Source organism: Pinus tabuliformis, chromosome X (genome assembly GCF_031772625.1).
Source record: "Pinus tabuliformis cultivar Carrire ecotype Pingquan chromosome X, CPIR1, whole genome shotgun sequence".
In the NCBI taxonomy this organism is placed as follows: Eukaryota; Viridiplantae; Streptophyta; class Pinopsida; order Pinales; family Pinaceae; genus Pinus; species Pinus tabuliformis.
Genome location: NC_142308.1, coordinates 246,896,695 through 246,911,129, shown reverse-complemented (window position 1 = coordinate 246,911,129; position 14,435 = coordinate 246,896,695).

Below are 14,435 nucleotides of genomic sequence, written 5' to 3'. Positions count from 1 at the left end.
ACTCTGACAGGATCTGACGAAGCCACAGGGCTTCCTTACTGGCTTCTACAGCACCACGATACTTTGCTTCTGCTGAAGAAAGAGAAATGGCACCTTGCTTCTTGCAAACCCATGTAATAGGTCCTGAACCAAGAGTGAACACATAACTTGCAGTAGACTTCCGATCATCAGGGTCACCAGCCCAATCGGAATCAGTGAAACCAACCAATAGAGGAGATGCTTCGGCACTGTAATGAATCCCAAACTGAACTGTACCTCGAACATAACAAAGTATTCTTTTAGCTGCTTTCCGATGACTTTCACGTGGGTTTTGCATAAACCGAGCAACAAGGCCAACAACAAAGGAAAGGTCAGGACGAGTATGGGTTAGATACAAAAGTTTTCCTACAAGTTGACGGTATAAGGTAGCATCAACTTCAGGAGAAGTACAAGTGACTGAAAGTTTGACTCCAGACTGAAAGGGAGAAGGGGCTGGCTTACAGTCTTCCATGTGAAAATGGCGTAGAATATCACAGGCATACTTGGACTAGGAAAGGAAAATACCTTCCTTGGATTGCAAGACTTGAAGACCAAGAAAATAATGTAAGTGTCCTAAGTCTTTCATTTCAAACTTCCTTTTAAGGCTAGTCTTCACATGGTTTATAAGGTTGGGATCACTACCAGTCAGGATAAGATCATCAACATAAAGAACAAGAATGATAAGAGACTTGCCCACTTTCTTGGTGTAGACAGTATTGTCAGAATGACACCTAGAAAATCCATTTTCTAAAAGAAAGTTATCCATTTTGGCATACCAAGCTCGAGGAGCTTGCTTGAGACCATAAAGGGATTTCTTAAGCCGACATACAAGGCTGGAGTCTGTTTGTATAAAGCCAATAGGTTGTTCCATATAGATTTCTTCATGCAAGTCCCCATGCAAGAAGGCGGATTTAACATCCATCTGATGGGCTTCCCATTTGAAAGAGGCAGCAAGGGAAAGAACAAGGCGGATAGAGTTCATTTTGGCAACAGGGAAGAAGGTTTCAGTATAGTCAATGCCTTCAACTTGTGAAAAACCCTTAGCAACAAGACGAGCTTTATGTTTATCAACTTTCCCATCTGGTCCATACTTGGTTCTATAAACCCATTTGCATCTAACAAGTTTTCGTCCCTTTCGTAGAGGAACAAGATCCCATGTATCATTTGCCAATAATGAATGAAATTCTTCATTCATAGCTGCTTCCCAATCTGGATGGCCTGAAGCTTCTGCAAAGGTGTCAGGATCATAATTCACTGAAGCTTGAGCCAGTAAAGAAGAGGCTCTATCGAACTGAGAACGTGTACGTCGCTGATCTGTAGGATCACCGGCAAGATCACCTGCTGCATCCCGAGTAGCACGGACCCATTTTGGAAGCTGAGGAGTTGAAGGAGGATCCTGAGAAGGTGGGGGAGGATTTTCATCCTCGCTTTCATCATCTGAAGAAGAAATATTTTCAAAAGTAGAAGAGATAGGGAGAGGTGGCACATCCACCGAACTAGGCTCGTAGGCCGATATATTTTCAGCAAACTTTACATCTCTTCTAATGATAAAATTTTTGGACTTAAGTGGAATAAGTCTATATCCTTTGACATCTTCAGAATATCCAACAAAGATACATTTTTCACTCTTAGGTTCTAAAGCTTTATGTTTCTCATCTGGAATATGGGCCCATGCTTCACTTCCAAAAACACGAAAGTGACTTACATCTGGTTTAATTGAGCTCCATGCTTCTTCTAGAGTGATATTCTTTAAAACCTTAGTAGGAGTGCGATTTATTATTTAATTTGCACAGTTAATTGCTTCTGCCCAGTAACTAAGACTAAGTCCTTTAGATTGAAGCATACAATTAGCCATTTCCTTTAAGGTGCGATTCTTCCTTTTAGCTAACCCATTTTGTTGTTGAGTATATGGAACAGTATGTTGCATTTGAATTCCATTCTCAGTGCAAAAGTTGATGAATTTGTTGTTAACATATTCTCCGCCATTATCAGATCTTAGCTTAAGAATTTGATGTCCATATTGTTTTTCAACAAAGGCCTTAAAGGCCAAGAACATGTTAAATACTTCACTCTTGAGTTTTAAGAAGTATACCCAAGTGCGTCTGGAGAAATCATCAATGAAAGTTAAGAAATACTTGTAGCCAGAGAATGAAACAACTAGAAGTGGACCACATAAATCACTATGCATAGGCTGTAAAGGGGCTGAGGCGTGCCAAGAGGCACGTTTTTCAAAACTGTCCCGATGATGTTTTCCGAGTACACATCCGAAACAAACACCATCTCTGCAAGATACCATTGGAAGACCTGTCACCATATTTTCTTTACATAGATTCTGAAGAGAGCGATAGTTTAAGTGACCAAATCGCTCATGCCAAAGTTTGCTCACTTCATCATTATGAGCAACAAATACTAAGGGAAGATTTGATGACCCAAAGTTGTGAAACTTATACAACCTTGTAGAATCATCATCAATGCCAGTAGCTAAAATCTGTCTAGGATCTCTTAGGTCCTTAATTACAACATCGTGAGGAGAAAATTCAACGATTTTACCTTCACCTAAATGAGTTATCTGATATACAGATAGAAGGTTGCAGGATAAGGTTGGAACACATAATACATCATTAAATTGACCATTGTCTATATGAACAGTTCCAGTCCCTACAACACTAAGAGATCTATCATCACCAACATATATATTTTTGGTGTTACAATCATTTAAAGAAGAAAACATGGCTTTGTTTTTGGCCATGTGATAAGAAGCTCAAGAATCAATGAGCCACTCATGAGAATGAGAAGAAGAAGATACATTTAGTGCATAGCCAGACCGAGATGCTTGACAACCACATGCAGAAAGTGCCATTCCTGAAGATGAAGTTGAAGTTGAAGAGTGCTCCAAATGGATGTTATGCTTCTTCATTGCTGCTTCCAAGGCTTCCATCTTCTTAAAGCATTTGGATTCTAAGTGGCCATCTCGATTACAAAAGTTGCAATGCCTATCAGTCTTCTTCCCTTTGTTTTTATTTGTCTTATCATTTTGTTGAAATGATTTTTCATTTTGAGGCTGAAATTGCTTAGGACCCTTATTTGGTTTAGGACCATTCCTTTTAGGATACAACTTCTTAGGATTCTTTGGATTTGGTTGCTGCTGGGCGGCTAACGCTTTCTTAGAAGAGTTTCCAAGATTAAGAAGACCAAGGTGTAAGAGTTTTTCTTGTTCTCTTATTAAAGAATCACAAAAAGAATCAAAGGAAAGGGACTTGTAGTCTTGTCCTTGAGAAATGAAGGCTTCTCTTGTAGAATGGAAGGTGGAAACAAACACAGAGTAGACTGGTCCCAACTTAGTAAGAATGGAATAGATAAGGTTACTATCTTCTTTCTTAACCTTAACACCTTCCAAGAGAAGTCTAAGGGTCTTGAACTTGGACAAAAAATCTTCTATGCAAGAAAAATTATTGGGGTCCAATGTAAGCAACTCATTTTCAAGTTGATGGGCTCTAAGTTCATTTTTGATTCCAAAAACTTTAGTAATCTGTTTCAATGCTTCATCAGGAGTATCAAGTTCTGCAATATGGAATCTAAGATCTGGAGAAATAAACATCCCTATCAACCCACGTGCTTGATCTTGCCTATTTTCCCATTTAGTTGCCTTATCTTCATCTTTCGGTTTGGTTTCTTGGCCTGAGGCTATTCTGTAGAGACCTTTAATTCTAAGTAAATCCACAATGTAGAACCACCATTGGAAGTAGTTGGTGTTGTCAAGAATAACTTGGCATGGACTTTCCATTTTAATGGAAACTGAAGCTATAGATGCTGAAACTAAGTGTTGCAATGGAAAGATCTTGAAAAATTAGGCTGTTTCAAAAAAAACGGTTCTGAAAACGGCTTCCAGATGAAGAAGTTATGGCTTTTTGAAGAAAATTTGATGAAGATGCCGACGAAGTGCGGGAATGTGCGGAAATGAAAAATCCACCCCCACAAAAAGGAGACTTGAACTCAAGACCTCTACTCTCATAAATTAGCTTTGGACCAAGTGAGCTATACTAAAAGTTTGAGAGAGAGAGGGGGGGGTTGAAGCTTTGGGTTGCGTGCTTGCTTTGAGAAAGCTCTTTTTCCCTACAAAAAAAAAAACACAAAACCCAACACGGGCATACAAAATAAAAAATTAGCTTTAGCCGGAAACTAAATATTTCCTCAATGTTTCTGATTTTCCGAGATCACACTAAGGCGCAGCAGAAAAGAGCATACGCATGAGAAAAATCCTTCCTTTCTGTTTCTGATTTGCCCAGATCGCACAGAGTCGCAGGGCAAAGAGCATACGCAGAAATGAAAGGTATAGATCCGGTAATAAAAAGGCTAAATAAACCGAAACCGAAATAAACAGAGAGAAAATAACTGTAAACTACAAATAAACACTGTATACCTCCAGATCTTAAAAATGACGCAGCTAGGGCCACCGGAAACCTTTTCGCGTGAAACGAAAGGGTTTCCTCACTTGAACAGATGCTCCCAACACAACAAAGCAATCCTCTCAGCTCGAAAGCAGTCAGAAACAGTAGATCTAGGAAACGGTAGTCGGATGCAGTTCTACCGGCTTCAGATTTGGATCACCAACGGACGCGGCCCTCAAATAGCTCTGATACCATGTAGGAATTTACAGTGTAAGTTCCTCAGACAGAACACCAAAGGACACCGCTCACAAACAGATCACAGATCAATACACCAGTGCTTTTGACGTGGTTAAAACCCTCAAAGAGGGAAACAGTCCACGGCCTCTGCCAACGCGGGCACTTTAGGCAATTTATTAATAAAAGAATGAAAATTTACATAAGCTTCTCTCATGAACGGTTAACCTACAAATGACCCTCCATGCTCTTTAAATAGATATCATGGACCAATCGGGTGTTAAGCCACGGATCAAGTGTCGGTAATACCGAGGAGAGAATGAACCGTCGGATCACTACATATCATGACCGTCGGATTGTAAGTTAGAAGATGTACATAGTAAATAAACACACTTTACCTAACTCTATACTAGACCAAGTTATAGTTAACTATTTCCTATGTGTCGAAATATCCTAACAGGTCATAGATGCATAGTTTGAAGAACTAAAGCACCTTCATTTCGGAACTATAAGTTTTCATAGGTATGATACTAGGAAGGTGTATAGGCAACATTGTGATGAGATAGGGTACACCTAGTCATATATACCAATGACTATCTCAAATGATGAAAAGGTTAAGAATTGGTACAATGCATTAAGAAAATACCACCTAGTATGTGAAGCGGGTCCCTCTGAGATTAGACAGATTCCAAAAGTACATATGGAGGAAGCACAACAAATAAGAACTGCTCAAGTGGTCCCTACATCACATAGAAAGAAATTGAAACATGGTTTAGAGGCAGAAACCAGCAAAAAGTTTAAAGCAGACCCTATGAGAAATGGTGTCGTTGAAGCAAAGAAACATAGCAAGCAGATGAAAGAAGAGGAAAATGAGAGGTAAAATTATTTTCTTAGATAATAACAAGAAGCAAAAGAAGAGATAAGGAGAGCAGAAGAAGAAAAAAGGAGCATCACAGAAGAAGAACAAAAACAATTACAAGAAGATGAAGTCACACAAGTGTCGGAGGAAGAACAAATGACCCAAGAAATAGAATCAGAATTAGAGGAAGAAGATGTTATTAGTCCTATCGAGGATGAGTCAGGTACTCCACCAGATCCCCACTCACAGGTGTCCATTTCCCATTCAGCGAGATGAAGATTACACCTCCACCAGAAGATAGGGTCATGGATGTATGTAATGTGACCTTCGATCAATTGAAAAAGAGAATTGTACAAGAAAGGTGAAGGTACTTACCAAATGACCCTGAGCATCCAGTCTTTGTATCCACTGAGAAGGTGATAGTTTCCACACTAGGAGAAACCCCTAAGTGGTCATGGCAGCTATTGTTTCTTTCACAACAACAACACAAAATAATTCTGAGTATCTCATGAGTGAGAATGCACAGTTAAGGAAGGATTTAGTTGTGACAAATTGACAAATAGATCATCTCACTGTAGAGAACCATCAATTGTCTTCCAATAGTCTCAACACAATGGATTTCCAGTCAGTTGTACTTGAATAATTGGGACTAGTGGAAGACAACATAAAGCAATTATATGAGTAAATGATTCTCATGCATGAGATGGTGACACCTTGATTGGAATAGATAAGAAAGCTTGAGAGATTCTGAAGCTCCCGAAGGTTACAAACAAAGTTGTTGATCTCATACAAGAGTGGGTTTCCAAGTATCCATACGTGCCAGAGCATTTGGTTAGAAAGGATAGAATCAGTGCCGAGGTGGACAGGGTACAGTTAAGGCTCCATATTCAGAACTACACTCATCTTGGCGAGTAGGAAACCAACACTATCGCTGCTTATGGAAGACTGCATAGTGGTTTGGAATCCTTGGTGTAGAAGCATGGAGTACCTACTATGGGTGCAATAGGGGAAATAAGGGGCAATAATTTCACTGTGCAGGATGTAAAGCAATTCATTGAACATATCAAGCAAGCAGTAGAATAGGAAGGCCTAAAGGTTACTAAGAACATTATTCTATAGTATGCCATCACACCTGCAAAAGTCTTGTGGAACAATGTGCAATCTAGCTCCAAATACATGGTGTCAGAAGCATTGGAGGTCAAAATGCCATTTGTGGCAAAGTTGTCGATTTGAATCAAATTCATCGCAACAAATTTCAAAGCATGGCACTCATACATCACCAATGCACTCCCTGAAGAAGCAACTAATTTGTCCATTTGAGAATATTTTGTCTTGTTAGAATTTTTTCATATACTAACACTGTCTTATATATATTTTGTCTTTTGTTATAAGTCTAATATAATGGAGTCCAAGAGACACATTTGGAATATGAAAGACACGTGGAATATAAAGAGTCATATGTAGAATGCGAAAAGTTATATGGAAGCCCATAAGTCATAGAAGTTAAAGAGTCATGAGGAAACTCAAGAGTCATTCCCATTTGTTATAAATAAGTCCTCATAACTCAAACAAAGGGCTTGGAATTTTAGAGGTTTCCTTGGCTTCTTTAGTGATTGATGCATAGGAGGTAAAATCATTCTTTGGAGAAGAAAGTTGTAGCTTCATGTTCCACTATTGGATCTAGTGTTCCACCAATGTAACAGTGTACTTGGAATCTTTCATTAATAATTAGAAGCTCTTCAAGCCAACACTCCTTCATGCATGTCTCATGTAGTAAAACTATTATTTGTATGTTTGCAGTATATGTTGGTGTAACACATACTAAGATTAATGAACTATTTCATTGCTCAGATATGGATATTGTTAAATGAGTGTTGTTACACTTTTATGGTTATTGTTTATCTTGTGAACTAATTTGTAGGTTAATCAACAAGTATTTCTACTTGTTCTTGCGAGTCTCTCTTCGGAAAGTACTATTACTTCCCTATTGGAGGCTTTTGTTTCTTTATGATCTTGAAAGCTTCCTTTACATTTTACATTTGGTGTCACACAAAGCTTACGTACTTATTGCCCCAAATAGGTGTTTATGATATCTTTGTGTATGTGTTGTAACTAAGGCGCACTTCCAAACCATTTGCAATGGTGGTTGGACCATATAACTGGATGGGACTCCTACACCAAATGGTGTGAGGTCTAATTGGGACCTCATATCGGGGAGATCCCCTGTATGTTGGCGGCATCCAACACCATCAACAAGACCCCGCCTAGAGGAATAACTATCCCATTGGGATTTGGAGCTAGATCATATTTACATTAAATTCTGTAAGTCGTTGATAGGCCTTAGCTCGATGGACCTAAACATCATACATGCATGCAAACATATTTATTTATTTAGTTTTCATAGAGAAATAACATCCCTCTTTATCTTACTTATTAAGCTTTCAAAATGAGGACATTGGAACCTTGCCAACCACTCATTTAATATTAGTGTAGGTTGTGTATAAATAGAGAAAATGTTTTTCAACTTCTACCTTCTTAGAATTACAAACTTTATGAATTCTTTCATCTCATGGTGTTTTAGGTTTTGTCTAGCTCCCAGATTCACTATGAAGCTCATGGAAGTTTGTTCTTATTTTGGCAGTGTTTATATTCTTCTTAAAGTTAGCAATGATGGAGAAATAATTTTGGTCTTCTAACTTATGGTTAATGACTTCTTTATGCAACCACATGTTGGTTCATTGCTTCAAAGTAACCCATGGATCTGGGAAAAACCCTCATAGTAATTAAACCATGCCCAATGGTGAAAGCCTCCTCAGTTCTCACCATTAGATCCAACTTCTTTGGGTTGTGTATATTTTTATTCCAAGGACAACCTAACCTTGCAAGGTCATACTCATTTTCTTAGAATATTAGGATTAACGATGGTTTAACCACCAACCACAACAGTGATAGGTAACCTCGTGAGACTCAATTAGATTTGAACCTATGACATCTAGCCTCTCAATTATCAATAAGCCTTGGGTGGATGGTGCAACCAATGAAATAACCCTTAGGACTATAGTCCATGTGTTTACATATAATAATTTAATAATCTAATTTAAGGTCACAACCTAAGAAAATGCAAAACTAATGTATGAGACCCCCTTGTTTATGGGATAAAGCCACCACCCGCACAATGACTGGACTTTTTTTTTTTTAATATGTAATTAATTTTTTGAATTATATATTAATTTTCTGTTAATAATTACCCAAATTTTATTTTACTAGAGGATTTTATAAGCAAAATCCATGCTCAAACATTTCACCACTTAAGGTTATTGACCTAATCTTTATTAATACAATCTCAAGACCTTGATGTGTAATTGCATCATTGTCTGTATATAAAACTTGGCCAACCAAAAATAACTCATTGTTGCTCCATAAAGGGAAATACTTCCACTCATTCTAGATCAATTTGGGTCTTGGGTTGTTAACCTATTTCCTTACATATAAGAAAGACAAGATTTTAATCAAAATTAGTTTTATATCATACTTTAGGACCCTAAAAGTGGTTTTGTTCGTGATTTGTATCTAAAAAAGCCAATACCCCATGTTAATCATTGCTAACGTTCTAGTAAAGGGGTTACATGTGTTTGACATGTAGCCTATTTTACTCTCATACCAAAAACCAAATTACAGAATCCCAATTTTATTTTTTGGAACAAAAGTCATGATAATTAAATCCAGAAATATCACATATGATACTTTCATATGTGTCAACAAGAGGAAGTTCCTTCATAAAAATATCTTAGAATTGATATCCATCATAACCGCAACTAAAATTATAACATTGAAAAAAGAAAAAATGGAGGATGGAAAGCTTATTATCGACTTTAAAACAATTGTAAGTCAATAAATATTTGGATATGAGATATAAAAAAAACTCCTCTTTAAGATTCTCATTACTCCTATTATTTTATATGGATGTGAGGTTTGAGGATGCAGTATCTCCAAAGAATTGTGGAGGAAGATAGAGCATATTCAAAAGCAATTTATAACTTACAATCTCAAGATTAAAATAAATATGCCATATCTTATCCTGCTCATCGAAACAAGCATTTCCCCATTAAAAGTGTGGTTATGACTAGGTATCTTATGTATAAGAAGAGGTTAAATAACATGGAAGACAAGAGGTTTCCTAAAATTGTTTCTAACCCTAGCCAAAACCACCACCCTTGGCTCAAGCGGGGATGGCATAAGGATCCCTAATCTTGGTTAGACCACTGGGGATAAAGAAATATATCATTTTGTCGAATAAGGATAATAGTAAAAATATTAGAGTATCATAATTTAAAGAGAAATTGTAGGGTGATAAAGAGTTGGAGGAAAAAAAAAATTAAGATATTATAATGAAAAGTCATTATGAAATAATAACAAAAATCAAATTTGTCAACATAAAAATAATAATAGTCAATTTTACCAACATGATAGTAATTAAAAAAAAAAAAACTAAAATTCATTTTTTTTTAAAAGGCAATGGTAAAGTTGGAAAAAGAAGAATAATAGAAGAGGAGTCTCAAGAGCATGGAGAAAAAAAATCAAAATTAGAAAAGAAAATAGACATAAAAATGAAATTCATAAGAAGGAAAAGAATGAAGGAAAACCTGAAAAATATTTATTAAATTAAAAAATAGGTAATAAATTTGTAAAAATATATTAATTTTATAATATATTTTTTTTAATTATTAAAATATATTTTTACGAATATTAATTTTTTTGTTTACTAGTTTATGTGAGTTCTGAGATCACTGACACGATTAACTTGTTGAGTAGCTGCGATCTAGGGGCGTCTAAGCCGTCAAAATTACCTAAGGATCACACTTATCCAGGGCCACACCGGCGCTTAACATAGCTAGATTTATTGCCTATGAAGTTTCGAACGAGTGACCTTTACACCACGGAGTACCTTAACAAAACACCTTATCACCGTCTACTCTATGCCCCATGAGCTTACAAATATTAACTCTTTTTTGTTTGTTTGCTAAGTTGTGTGTGTAATGAGATCACTACACGCTTAATTTTTAGCTTGGGAAACCACGACTCAAAGGCATTTAAGTCGTCAAAATCACCCAGGAATGAGAACCAACCTAGACCACACCAAACCTTTACATCACTAAATTTTTTAACTATAAAATTTCTAACTGATAACCTATACACCACAAAATGTCTTAACAGAAAACCGTATCAATATCTACTGTACATCCAATACACTTATAAATATTAAATTTTTACTCTAAATTTAAAATTAAATTTCCTTTATTCTATAACTTTAATAAAAAATTGATTAACTTATTAAAAAAATCATATTTCACATCTAAAACTCAAATCTATCAACATTACTCGGAAACCAATGCCTACATTAAAACTTACAAAGATACCCCACTAACCACTTCTTAATATTAAATAATCTTCATTGATTGAATATTGTAAACTAACTTAACTTCATTAAATATATCTCCAAAGTACACGCTTGCACCAGCTCCTTGTCTATTCATATATTTATAGAAACCATAAAAAAATACATTTAAAAAATAAAATAAAATAACACGTGGACAATTATCCCTATATAGTCCGGTGAGCACTCCACCTTATCCTTGACTTTAGAAATGTTCTCCCCGTTCATGCACCCTGCGGGCCAACATAAATAAAGACACGGAATTGTTTGAGACGCACCCACACACCATTAATGCGTGCACATTTCCACGCCACATGATATAAAAATAGCGACGGCCAATACGAAAATTCCCGGAACCAAGAAACGTTTGACAATTCCCATCTTCTGACGAGAGAAGGTTCAACACACGGTTTAGGTTAGGTACCACCGGGTCCAACGTCATAAAGGGAGACTTTGCTCTTCTAGAAACCATGCTATGCTATTCCATGAGGGTGGAGGGGTCTAATACTCACTTTGTCTTTGTCATCAACATGGAGATGGGATGGGTTGGGTTGGGTTGGATTCAATTAGGTCATTGTTTTCTAGGGTTTGAATGCTTTTGATGAGAGATTTGGAGAACATGTGGTCTAGGATGGGATGGGATGGGATGGGATGGTTTTAATTAGGTCATTGTTTTCTAGGGTTTGAATGCTTTTGATGAGAGATTTGGAGCAGATGTTGATGTTGTCATGGTTGATGTGAGTAAATTGATAAGGAATCATACAAGTGGGAGATGATTAAGAATATGTGATCAATGAGTAATAGTGTCAAGTTTCAACATTGTAAGTCGATATTTGGATTTACATAAAATAGAATGTATAGTTAATATAGCAATATCAATATGCGAGTATCACCTAACTTACATGTATATTTTGGCATAATTGCTTTAATGAGGGTGCACAGTGTAACATATGCCTACTCCTTGTTGACATTACATACAACTTGAGTGGGCCTAGCGATTAAGAACGCGTGTTTCATCCTAAGAGGTTACAGGTTCAAAACCAGAGGGGGTAGAGTATGTATGCCTTTGTAGACTTAACAGTCAAATCATTGCACGGAGGTGGGTCCTTTGTCCCATAAACAAGGGGGTCTCATACACCAATTTGGTGTCTGGCTTGGCCATGACCTTAAATTGGATAATAATAACAACCATATTATAGCATGCTTTTTTCTTCACGTATGATTATGATAAAATTGTCATTTGTAATAGGGAACTAATGCATAGTAGGCGTTAGTTTTAGCAAACGGGCATGAATATATGATTTTAGTTGAAGAGATTAATCCAAAGGAATAAGTCTAAATGTTGTACAATTATGATATTTTTGCACAACCATCTTCATAATTCAATGACTAAGGTTCTTTTACTTATCAACTTCCCATTCAATAACTTCAATTTTCTTTCTTTTCTTAGAAAAACATTATAACAAGTCATTGATAGCTTTTCTTAAAAAAATGTCATTACAATAATTAATATTGTAACCAATGCTCTCTACACAAGGAGGTGAGAGAGTGTTGAGTAAAATATAAAATAATATTATATTTTACCCAATATTCCCCACTCTGTTTTCATTAAGGCATTTTACCTAATATTTCCCTCAACCCCTCCTTTTTTTTTGTAAGGTTTATAAAGATATTTTATATTACGAGATCACTGATTTTACAATGATAGCTTTTGCCTCACAAAAAACTCTGTGGGATCCCATAAACAAGTACACTGAACAAAACATGTTCCCATGATCACAGTTTTAGCCAAAAAAGCCAACAATATTTCCCTCAACCTCTCCTTCATTATAGTGAGGCATGAGGGTAAGGGGAATATTGAGTATAATATAATATTATATAATATTTTACCCAATATTCCACCCACCCTATGGGCGAAAATTGAATAAAATATAATAGTATATTATATTTTATACAATATCTCCTTCACTCACACTCTATTATGTTTAACCAAATACTTCCTCCACTGGCACTCAAAACCCTATTATGTTTTACCAAATATTTCCTCCATTTGCCCTCAAAACCCTATTATATTTTACCAAATATTTCCTCACTCACTTTATCATATAATTATAATAAAAATAATGTAAAAAACATATTAAATAAAATATAATATAATTAAATAAAATATAATGCAATATTATATTTTACTAAAATTTTCTTCCGCTCCATCCTCAATATTATCAAATTACACTGAAAATGAGGTAAAGAAAATATTGATAAAATATAATATATTTAATACAGAATTATAAAATATAATATAATTCTCAATATTTCCCACCTCCAACTTCAATATCATCTAGTCATATTCAAAGATGTTTAGTACAAATTATGTTTGATATATGCTGATACATTTTTATCCACATACACCGCGGTACCACTATATTGGATAGAGAAAATGAAAATTGAACATAAAATCTATTTTGCTCGATAATTTTAAATCTTGTTATTATTACAGTTCATGTCATATGCATTTCGTTATATGATGTGATAGGTCGGATTTTAAAATCATGGAATAATTTTTGCAATTTTAAAAAATTTAAATAAAGTTGAATCTTAAATACCACGTGCATTCTTTATATAATGTTTTTATTTAATTTTTCTTTATATCTTTTTTATAAGGTTTAAGTTAATATAATCAATTTATTTATTAAATTATTTTTATAATTAATATTTTTTTAATAATAATAAAGTTGAGTTGTTTAACATAATAGTAAATTATTTATTCATCAAATTAATTAATTAATTTAATTTATTATGTTAAATTAGTAATTGGAATATGGAAGTTACTATTATAATACCAAAAGTATATCTAACCACTCTTAAGTTTGATATATTATGAATTTATGATTTAACAAGAGTTTAGACTCCAAGAAAGTTAGGGAGCTCATTCCTTAGCACAAAAGCCCAAATTCCAAGAGGGTAAGAGTGGGGAGACTCCACCAGAGTAGGAAGACTCCACGAGAGTGAGGAGCCCACTCCTTAGCACAAGAGCCCAGACTCCAAGAAAGGAGTGGGGAGACTCCACAAGAGTGGAGAGCCTACTACTCTTTAAGCCTTATCATAACCAATCATCCCACAAATAGACTATAAATGTTACACACAAGCTAGCTATGAATGAATGAATGATTTTAATGACGTCCACGAGGCTGAGCAGCATAAGGGACCCAAAGAATAACAACCTTAACTCATCATTATATTCCTTTCGATGTCGGATCTTTGGCTATGAGTCTTGACTAGAAAGCTAGCAATGTGATTGATCTTATCTGCATGATGCCAACCTTTAGATTGTTTTCACATTGAATGCGAATATCCTTATATGTTGCACACTCCATGACCAAGTGCCATTCCGTCTCCACCACATCCTTATTGCAAAAAATGCAAGTTCTCTCTTCCCAAACTTCCTTAGGGCTGCTCGTCTCACATCTAAGGTGATGTGACCCTGTCCTCAACTGTGCCACTA